The sequence below is a fragment of the Suricata suricatta genome, chromosome 8, assembly GCF_006229205.1.
Source record: "Suricata suricatta isolate VVHF042 chromosome 8, meerkat_22Aug2017_6uvM2_HiC, whole genome shotgun sequence".
In the NCBI taxonomy this organism is placed as follows: domain Eukaryota; kingdom Metazoa; phylum Chordata; class Mammalia; order Carnivora; family Herpestidae; genus Suricata; species Suricata suricatta.
In genome coordinates this window covers 57,699,986-57,709,426 of record NC_043707.1, presented here as the reverse complement: position 1 = coordinate 57,709,426, position 9,441 = coordinate 57,699,986, and positions in this window count along the sequence as shown.

Below are 9,441 nucleotides of genomic sequence, written 5' to 3'. Positions count from 1 at the left end.
TTTTTTTTTTTGATGTCCCTAAGTTCACTTTTACTGAGTTCCTTTGGCTGCTTTTCTAGAATCTCTTGAATGATGATGATGTTGACATTGCCACAATCAGATATACTTTGGATTTGAACTTCACCTCTAGCCTTATCACTGTTCATTTCATTTCTATACTTTCAGCTTTACTAGCCAGTTCCTTTTTATTTTTCAATTACTCATTTTAAAAATGTGAGTTTATCACTTGGGAAAAAGGAAGCAGCACAATTACACTTTTTGTTGAGAAGTGAATAGGAGATGGACAGTAATCAGTCAGATAGACTTTGAAAAAAGTGATGTGATTGATCGCTAATCATGATGTGCATCTTTTATGAACGTAGTGATTTGTGGACTAAAGAGCCATAATCAAATTGAGCTTTATGTAATTACCCAGAGGTATTACAATATGTTAAATGAAATTTGAGCCTCATTGTTGGACTAGTGTTATTTAACTAAGCCATGGTAATTAATTTGTATACATAGAGCTATGCAAAGACAGGAATACCTGTACTGAGCATATTCCTTAAAAATTGAAATTTGTAAATAAAGTAATTCATCTAGAAATGTTTAAATATGTTTAAAATATATGGTGAAAGGATAAAGATAACAATGTTAAAGAGCATGGTTTTCCCTTTTGATCCTTTCTCTCCCCCTCTTAACTCCAGATTAGCATGAGTTTTTTAAATGTAATATTAAAAACTCACGAACCATGAGATCATGACCTGAGCCGAGATCAAGAGTTGGATGGTTAACCAACTGAGCCACCCAGATACCCAAAGGGTTTTGATAGAGAAGATAAAGAATAGAGGGTTTTATTAACATACTAGCCTGCCAAATTTAAGCCATATGACAAAGGTGTATTGTCTGCATGTACACTACACTTTATAAAGAAGTTAAAGCCCCTTTCTGAAATGGGAATTACAAGCAACCGTGAAAAACATATATAATGTGTGTCACAACAGAAGTGATAATGCCCCCAAGAAGGTAAAAGTTGGCTTTGGGAGGAAGAAAAATAAAATTTGGTAATGCAATGTATCATGGCCCTCTAAAGCTCAGTCTTATGTGACAAAATCTTATTTCTTAGTACTTAACTACATTCATTAATATCTTAATTAAGTTACATTTTTCTCTTAGGAAGGCAAAAATGAAAATATTGAGGGACATAGAACTGTAATCAAGCTTAAAACCTGAAAGATCTTGTAATCTTTGTAGGGTTGGAACTAGAAAAAGGGTAACGTGAATTTTAAAAAGACTGAGCTAGATTAAGTAAAAAAACAAGTCAAGAAGTCATTCTTTGTCATCTATTTGAGCTCTACTCCATATAAACTTGAAGAGGAGAGTAAAATAGTGTTAGTACTATTTTTCGAATCCTGGATGTTTCTGTGATTAATAGAAAGATTGTTGGTTTTTCTGATAATAAACTGTATCGGCAAGCTTTATCAGATGTTGTGTGAATTAATCAAATCATCAAATCAAATATTTTAATTCCTATTCTGTATAGAGGCATCTGGATGGCTCAGTTGGTTAAGTGTCCAACTCTTGATTTCAGTTCAGGTCAGGATCTCACAGTTCATGGGATGCATCCCTGTATAGGGCTCTGCCCTGACGGCATGGAGCCTGCTTGGGATTCACTTTGTCCCTCTCTCTGCCCCTCCCCTGTTTGCATGTGTGTGTGGTGTGTGTGTGTGTGTATCTCTCTCAAAATAAATAAAAATTTAAAAAACTAATTTTATTATGTATAAAGCCTTATTCTGTGGTTGAAACAAAGTCCCAATATCCAAAAACTATTGATTCATGTTGATAAATAGGCATTAATGTATGAAAAATTAAATAGCATACAAAAACAAGTATAAACCAATGTTGTGCCAGATCACTTATTAAATGTTATTGGTTCATTTGGGCTCTGAGTTTAGAGAAATAAATAATAAATAATTGATCTTGAAAAGACTTGAGATAGGCTTTAAAAGATATATATGTATGGGCAAGAATTTTAAAATGGCACAGAAAAATATTAAAGCAGGCTGATTTTTTAAAAATACATTTCAGGGGCGCCTGGGTGGCTCAGCTGGTTAAGCGACCGGCTTCAGCTCAGGTCATGATCTCACAGTTCCTGGGTTCGAGCCCCGCGTCGGGCTCTGTGCTGACAGCTAGCTCAACGCCTGGAACTTGCTTCAGATTCTATGTCTCCTTCTCTCTCTGACCCTCCCCTGCTCGCGCTGTCTCTCTCTGTCTCTCAAAAATAAAAACATAAAATTAAAAAAAAAATAAAAATACATTTCAGGATCTCATTTTAATGTTTATTTTTCAGAGAGAAAAACAGTATGAATGGGGGAGGGGAATGACAGAATCAAAAGCAGGCTCTAGGCTCTGAGCTGTCAGCACAGAGCCCAAGGTGGGTCCCTAACTCACAAACTGTGAGATCATAACCTGAAACAGAGTTGAATGCTTAACTGACTGAGCCACTCAGGTGCCCTTCAGGATCTATTTTTAAAAGTTTAAAAAAACCAGTTTGTAAACTGCAAGTCAATTATTATTTAGATTAAGATTTATAAGTTAAAAGGCAACTTTCTAATTGCCTTATAAAAATTATAGAAAATATTTCTTTTTTTTTTAAATTTATTTTTGAGAGACAGAGACAGCATGAGCAGGGGAGGGTCAGACAGAGGGGCAGATACAGAATCTGAAGCAGGCTCCAGGCTCTGAGCTAGCTGTCAGCACAGAGCCCAATGCGGGGCTCGAACCCATGAACCGAGAGATCATGACCTGAGCCGAAGCCAGACGCTTAACCGGCTGAGCCACTCAGGTGCCCCATAGGAAAGATTTCTAGTCAACCTTCTGGGTTATTTTTGCCTTTCATTGTTTTGACTATGTTATTTTACAACCTGGGGAGATAGAAATTAATTTGTAGAAAATTTGATAGCTATGCAGATTATCAATAGAAATCCAAAATCTCTCTGGTGGAAGACCAATTGATTTTGTCTTAAAAAAATCACCTTGAATATTTTCCATAATAAATGTTTTAATGGGGTGCAGGCTACTAAGTGATATTTATGCAAGTGTATGAAATTGTAGATCTCATAGAAATGTAAAATAAAGATGTCAATTTTATTTAACTCAGTAGTTAATAAGGGAACCAGGAAAATTGTATAATTGGTTCAAAGGAGAATCCACAGAGCAAGACACATGTATAGGCCATTAGAAATCCTGAAATGAATTTGTTTAACAGGTGCAAACATTTTCTACAGTGTGGAAAGGTAATCAATTGAACTTATACCAAAGAGATTTGGCATTTATGTGAACAAGAATCATTTGCATAGCTATCAATTTTTTTCTACAAATTAATTTCTATCTCTCTACAGTTGTAAAATAGTATAGTTAAAACAATGACAAGAAAAGATAACATGGGCGATTGACTAGAAATCTTTCCTATGATTCTTTTACAAGGCGATCAGAAAGTTGCCTTTTAACTTTATAAAGCTTAATCTAAATACTAATTGATAAAATTTGCAAACTGAGTTTTTAAACTTTTAAAATTAGAACCTAAATAATACTCCCAGATATGCCCTGTGGGAGACAGGGCCTAACGGCTCCTTGAGGATACTTCTAGCTATTTACTGGATGAACTGGACATGGAATCTCAGACACCAGGACCCAAGAGTAATTAATCAATAACTTCAAAAAGCTTATTAAAGTGTACACGAATTCCAGTAAGCTGAGCTTAGTCTGCTTCTCTGACAGTATGTGGTTCTACAAAGCTACTATGTGCTTTCCTTTAAGTAAGTTAAACTACTTGGGGAATGACACCAGAAGCATAGGCAACTATAGCCAAAAAAAAATAAGTAAACGTCATCAAAGTTTAAAATGTCTCAAAAGTACACTATCAAGAGAGTCAAAATGCAAACCACAGGATGGGAGAAAATATTTGCAAATAATATGGCTGATAAGAGATTAATAGCCAGAATATATAAAGAACTCCTGTAACTTAAGAACAACAAAAAACCAACCCAATTAAAAAATGGGCAAACTACCTGAATAGATGTTTCTCCAAAGAAGATATAAAGTGGTCAATTAGCAAATGAAAAGATGCCAGCTATTACTAATCATTAGGGACATGAAAATCAACCACTATGGAATACCACTTCCCACATGTTAGGATGGCTATTATAAGAGGGAAAAAAAATTACAAATATGAAAATGTGAAGAATTTGGAATCCTGGTACATTACAGGCAGGAATTTAAAGTGATGCAGCCACTGTGGAAAACAGTAGGACAGTTCCTCAAAAAGTTAATTACAGGGGCCTCTGGGTAGTTCAGTTGGTTAAATGTCCGACTTTGGTTCAGATCATGATCTCACGGTTTGTAGGTCTGAGCCTTGCATTGGGTTCTGTGCTGACAGCTCAGAGCCTGGAGCCTGTTTCAGATTTTCTATCTCCCTCTCTCTCTGTCCCTCCCTTGTTCGCACTCTGTCTCTGTCTCAAAAATAAACAAACATTAAAAAAAAATTAAATACAGAAATTACAGTTTGACCCAGCAATTCAACTTCTAGCTGTATTCCCCCCAGGAACTGAAATCAGGGACTCAAGCACTTAAACACCGATGTTCATAACATTATTATTCATTGTAACCAGAAGATGAAAACAACGCAAATGTCTATCAACAGATGAATGGATAAATAAAATCTGGTACATGCACACAATAGACCATTACTCAGTCTTTATAAAAGATTCAAACTCTGATAAATGCTACTACATCTATAAGCCAGACACAAAAGGACAAATATTGTATATGAGGTCTATAGAATGGGCAAATTTGTAGAGACAAAAATAATAATAGAGGTTACTAAAGCTGGGGAAAAGAGGACTGGGTGTGATTCTTGAATGGATAGAGTTTGTGCTTGGGATGGGATATATCCCTGCAGTGTGATGAGCATTCTTTTATTTGAATGTAACATTTCTGAATATTAATACAACATCGACTAGAAACGTTTTTTTCCATGAAAGTATATTGACTATTCTTAAATAGAAAAAAAGAAAGAAAATAAAAAAACATTGGTCATTTCTTTCCCTATCACTTAGACAGGATTATAGAAACTTGTAACTTTCGTTTGTAGTGTTCTACTTATAATTTATTGCAAGTGGTGCCCTCAGGTTTTAGACTCAAATCAATTGGACTTTCGTATTCAGTGCTTCAAGTTTATATTTGGGGTTCCTAGACAATCTGATGCATTCTGTTGATAGTTAGACAAATATTTCTTATAGAGAAGTTAAAATAATCTTTTTCCTTTTGTAAACCCTACTTGCACCTTGGTGGTATTTGCAAATTATGTTCACTTCTTGGAGTTTATTATCTTTTAATTGAGTTTGAACTTGAAAAGGAAGTAGAAAGTCTGGTCACTGAAGAAATATTTCATGTATTAGTTTTATTACAAATAAATACAGTGGAAAAAAGCAAAAGTAGTTTCTGTACTTGAATCAAATTCTGCTTTGTAATGGTAGAAAAGGTTAAAATGAGTTTTTTTAAAAAGTGATACCTAGCACTTTTAAAGTACATTCTAATAGCCTTAGCATGTTGGTTTGAAATTATATTTTATGTTTTATTATTACACTATGACCCAAAGGCTTATCTCACTTTATATTATGTGTATATTTGTTTTTTAGAATAAAGACTTTTTTTTTTGCAATTAAAACATTTAACCAAAAGCAAATGCACAAAGAAACAAGAAAAACAAATAATTATTTTGTGAAAGTTTTAAATCCATAGCCTTTAAAAAGTCAAGATAATTTGAGATGAGAGATGGTGGTTGGTGAAAATAGCTCATGTCAGAAGATATTCAGAAGCTAGAGGTATTAATACTTACAAATGTTAATTTTAGAAAATAAAGTTCAAATGGAATCGGAATCAGAATTGAGCCTACCTGTGATTAGATATTTCTAATCACTGAAAAATCATTCTCTAATGTAATTTGAATCTTTTTATTTATGGGAACTTTAATCTCCTACATTTCGGGACCCTTAAATCCTGTAGCTATTACCTTTGAATATGAACTGAAGATTACTACAACAGACAAACAAAAAAGAAACAACAGTAATGTATGACTTTTTTCTTTTTCTAATTTTTTTTCCAAAAAAGTTTTTGAGGTTACAGAACTGTCATTTTTAATTTGATACGTGAAAGAATACTTGAATATACCATTAATCAACTTTGACAAGACTTTGACTACAGGTACCAGATAATAATCAACATTGTTGTGTGCAGCACAAATCTCATAAAACTAGTAAAATCTTAAAACAAGATAGTGGACCCGGTAAAAGAAGTTCAAAAACAGAAACCAAAACTGACTTGGCAGAGATTTTGTTTTGGGCTTGGATGACAATGTGATCAATTTAGAAAACTAGTCTAGATAAGGCTCATTGCAGAAAAATAAGTCCCTAGATCCACCTTGTGACTTCTGCCCCTCCCCCCTTTTTGATCCATCCAACATCTCCAACTGAGGGTAGCCTTTTGATACAGGTTTTTGTTAGGAAACTTACTGCTTGGTATTTTGGAAATGTTGAAGATGATAAAATTTGCTGAAATTTGGTATGGATCCTGAAGCTTGCCGGAAGAATGACATGAAAAATCTTTGATATTTTTTTCCCTCCTTTGGTTCATAGAGTTCATTGTCCAGTCTCTTAGTAGTTGGTCAGACATGACAGAAATGTGGTAATTTTTTAGGCTAATGAGTCTGTGCCATGAGACTCTAATTAACCTTAATCCTTTGCAACTCCATGAATTCAGGTTCAGCAAAGAGACTATTATTCATATAATCATGATTGAACATTTAATAAGATGTGGAGATCTTTTTTAAAATGTAAATCTGGTCCTTCTGTAAATCCTTTAATGGCTCCCCATTAACTTCTTGACAAAAATATAAATTCTTTAGCATAGCACACAAAGGTGTTAGCATTTGGACCCAATCATCATCTCTAGAAACAACTCTCCTATTTGTTAGGTGCAAATAGTCTAGTTACATTGATTTACTACTAGTTTCCAAAATGCCACATACTGACAGTAGTCCCTTACACAGATAGCTCTTGTACCTTAAAGGTCTTTTCCCAACTTTTGTTTTTAGTTTTACATCTCCATTTACTTCCTTCCCTTTTCCGTGGGATGAACTAGTCCTTTTCTAGCTTTCTTTTTAAGTTTTTTTTAAAAAATGCTTATTATTGAGAGAGACAGAGAGCAAGAAGAGGAGGGGCAGACAGAGGGGGAGACACAGAATCTGAAACTGCCTCCAGGCTCTGAGCTGTGTCAGCACAGAGTCTAACATGGGGCTCAAACTCAGGAGGGTGAGATCATGACCTGAGCTAAAGTTGGACATTTAATTGACTGAACCACACAGGTACCCCATCTAGGTTTCCATAATATGCTAATTTGTGTCTGCCATGACATTTATCACACTGAACTATAATTCTGTATGTGCATCTTTATTTGCCTCACTAGACAGCAAACACTTTCAGACCCACAAATGTATCTTTTACATCTCTTTCCACGGCATTTAAGGTAGTGCTCAACGTAGGCACTAAATGAAAGATAAAGGATTGAATCCTTCTACCTTTTAACCCATAATAACTGTGCAGGGTAGATAGTTTTATTCTTATTTCACATTTGAGAAAATAGATTGAAAGAGAACTAGTGAACACTTTCTTTTTATTACCTAAGGGGATATACCCAATGAGTGGCAGAATCAGAACTCAGCACAAACCCTCTCATTTTAAATAATGCCACCACGCAAATAATTCTTTCAAACAAGTACCCAAGAAAAATATATATGTTTATATTTCTCATTACCCCCAGTTTTTGTTATTCAAAGAACATTATTGAAAAAAATCAATACCATTGTATTTGGTTAGTAAAAACTATTACTTGAAAAAAAGATTATGCCTTATAAATGTCACCAAATATTGACAGTAACTCTGGCAAGGTCTTCACCATTATATATTAATTACTCTTCTTTGCACTAATATATGGGTATCTCAATAAATGCTATTTTAAATATTAGCTTCCAATTAACCATTTGTTCAAGGGAAACAATAGGAAAAAAAGTTTTTTTCTTTGGGATATCGTTAGACATTTGACTAAGCAAGAGAAGGTCCAGATTAGCCTGATAGGAGAAGTTGAGAGCAATATTATTTTAGATAAAGAGGTAATAGGAATGTTTGGTTTTACCTAGTGGTTTAGAAATAGAATATTAGTTGGTTATGGGTGACTGGAGTAGAGAGATAAATTTAAGTATGAGAAAAGATGGACAAAAATGATTTTTCTTAAGGAACAGTATTCCAGCAACATGTCTTAAGGATGAAGCCTAAGAGATTGCCAATGTAGGGGAGGATTATATGGGAAGAAGGTGAATGAACTGAAGTAAATCAAGGAATATAATTTTAAATATGCATAGTTATAATATAATGTTTATATGCATGATATGTATTATATATACATATATATGAGAAATTAAATGTTATAATTTCACTTTATTATAGTCAAAACATCAGTAAATTATTTGTTACACCGCACAGCATTTGTTAGTGAGGTTTTGGTAGAAAAATATTATTTTTTGTGTTTGTAATTTTCTTATTTTGGAGTAAAAGTCTTTCAGAGAAAATAGCATACAGGATTATGGGCAGCTAAAAACAGAAGGTAAACATTGAGCCAAGAGAGTAGGACTATGGAGATTATAGGTAAGCACATGATAATGAAAACTACACCTCTCAACCTCACCCCATATCACATCTGATTTCTAGGGATATGTAGAAATATTGGGAAAAGTATTGGATTCACTGAAAATTTGCTGAAGTGAAGGTGTAAGTGATTTTTTTATATTAAGAAACAGTTTTTACATAGGATACAGCTATTTGTAGCTGAAAAATATTCCCACTGAGAAAGCTTAGAAAGGCTTGATAAAAAAAAAAGCATTTGATTAAATATATCTTAGAGTTGTATTTAAAGACTAGCTGGTAACCCATAACCCTTTTTCCCTGGGGGACAGTAGACAATTCTGAGTAGTAAGAATCTGGGCTTAGACAGGAATGCTGCTGGAACAGCAGAGCGTTTGGCAGTTGTATGGAATTGGCATGACAAAATCAGAGTTTTAAGTAGAATCAATGAACAGCTGGTTTCCCCTGGCAGACATTTGCCCAATTCTGAAGCTCTGCAAGGCAATAGGATAATCAGATAAACTGAAGACTTCTGAAAAGCAGAGTGGAATTACTTGCAGTCTAATGGTGCTCAAGGGACAGGATGTGCTGGGATCTAGAAATGCACTGGAAACGTCAATTAAAGGCATGAGGAACATCATTTAAAATCAAGGGAAATTTAGAATACTTTTAGTTTTAGCAAAGTTTTAGCCTAGACTCAACTCATCTGTCTCTAGATTAAAATATA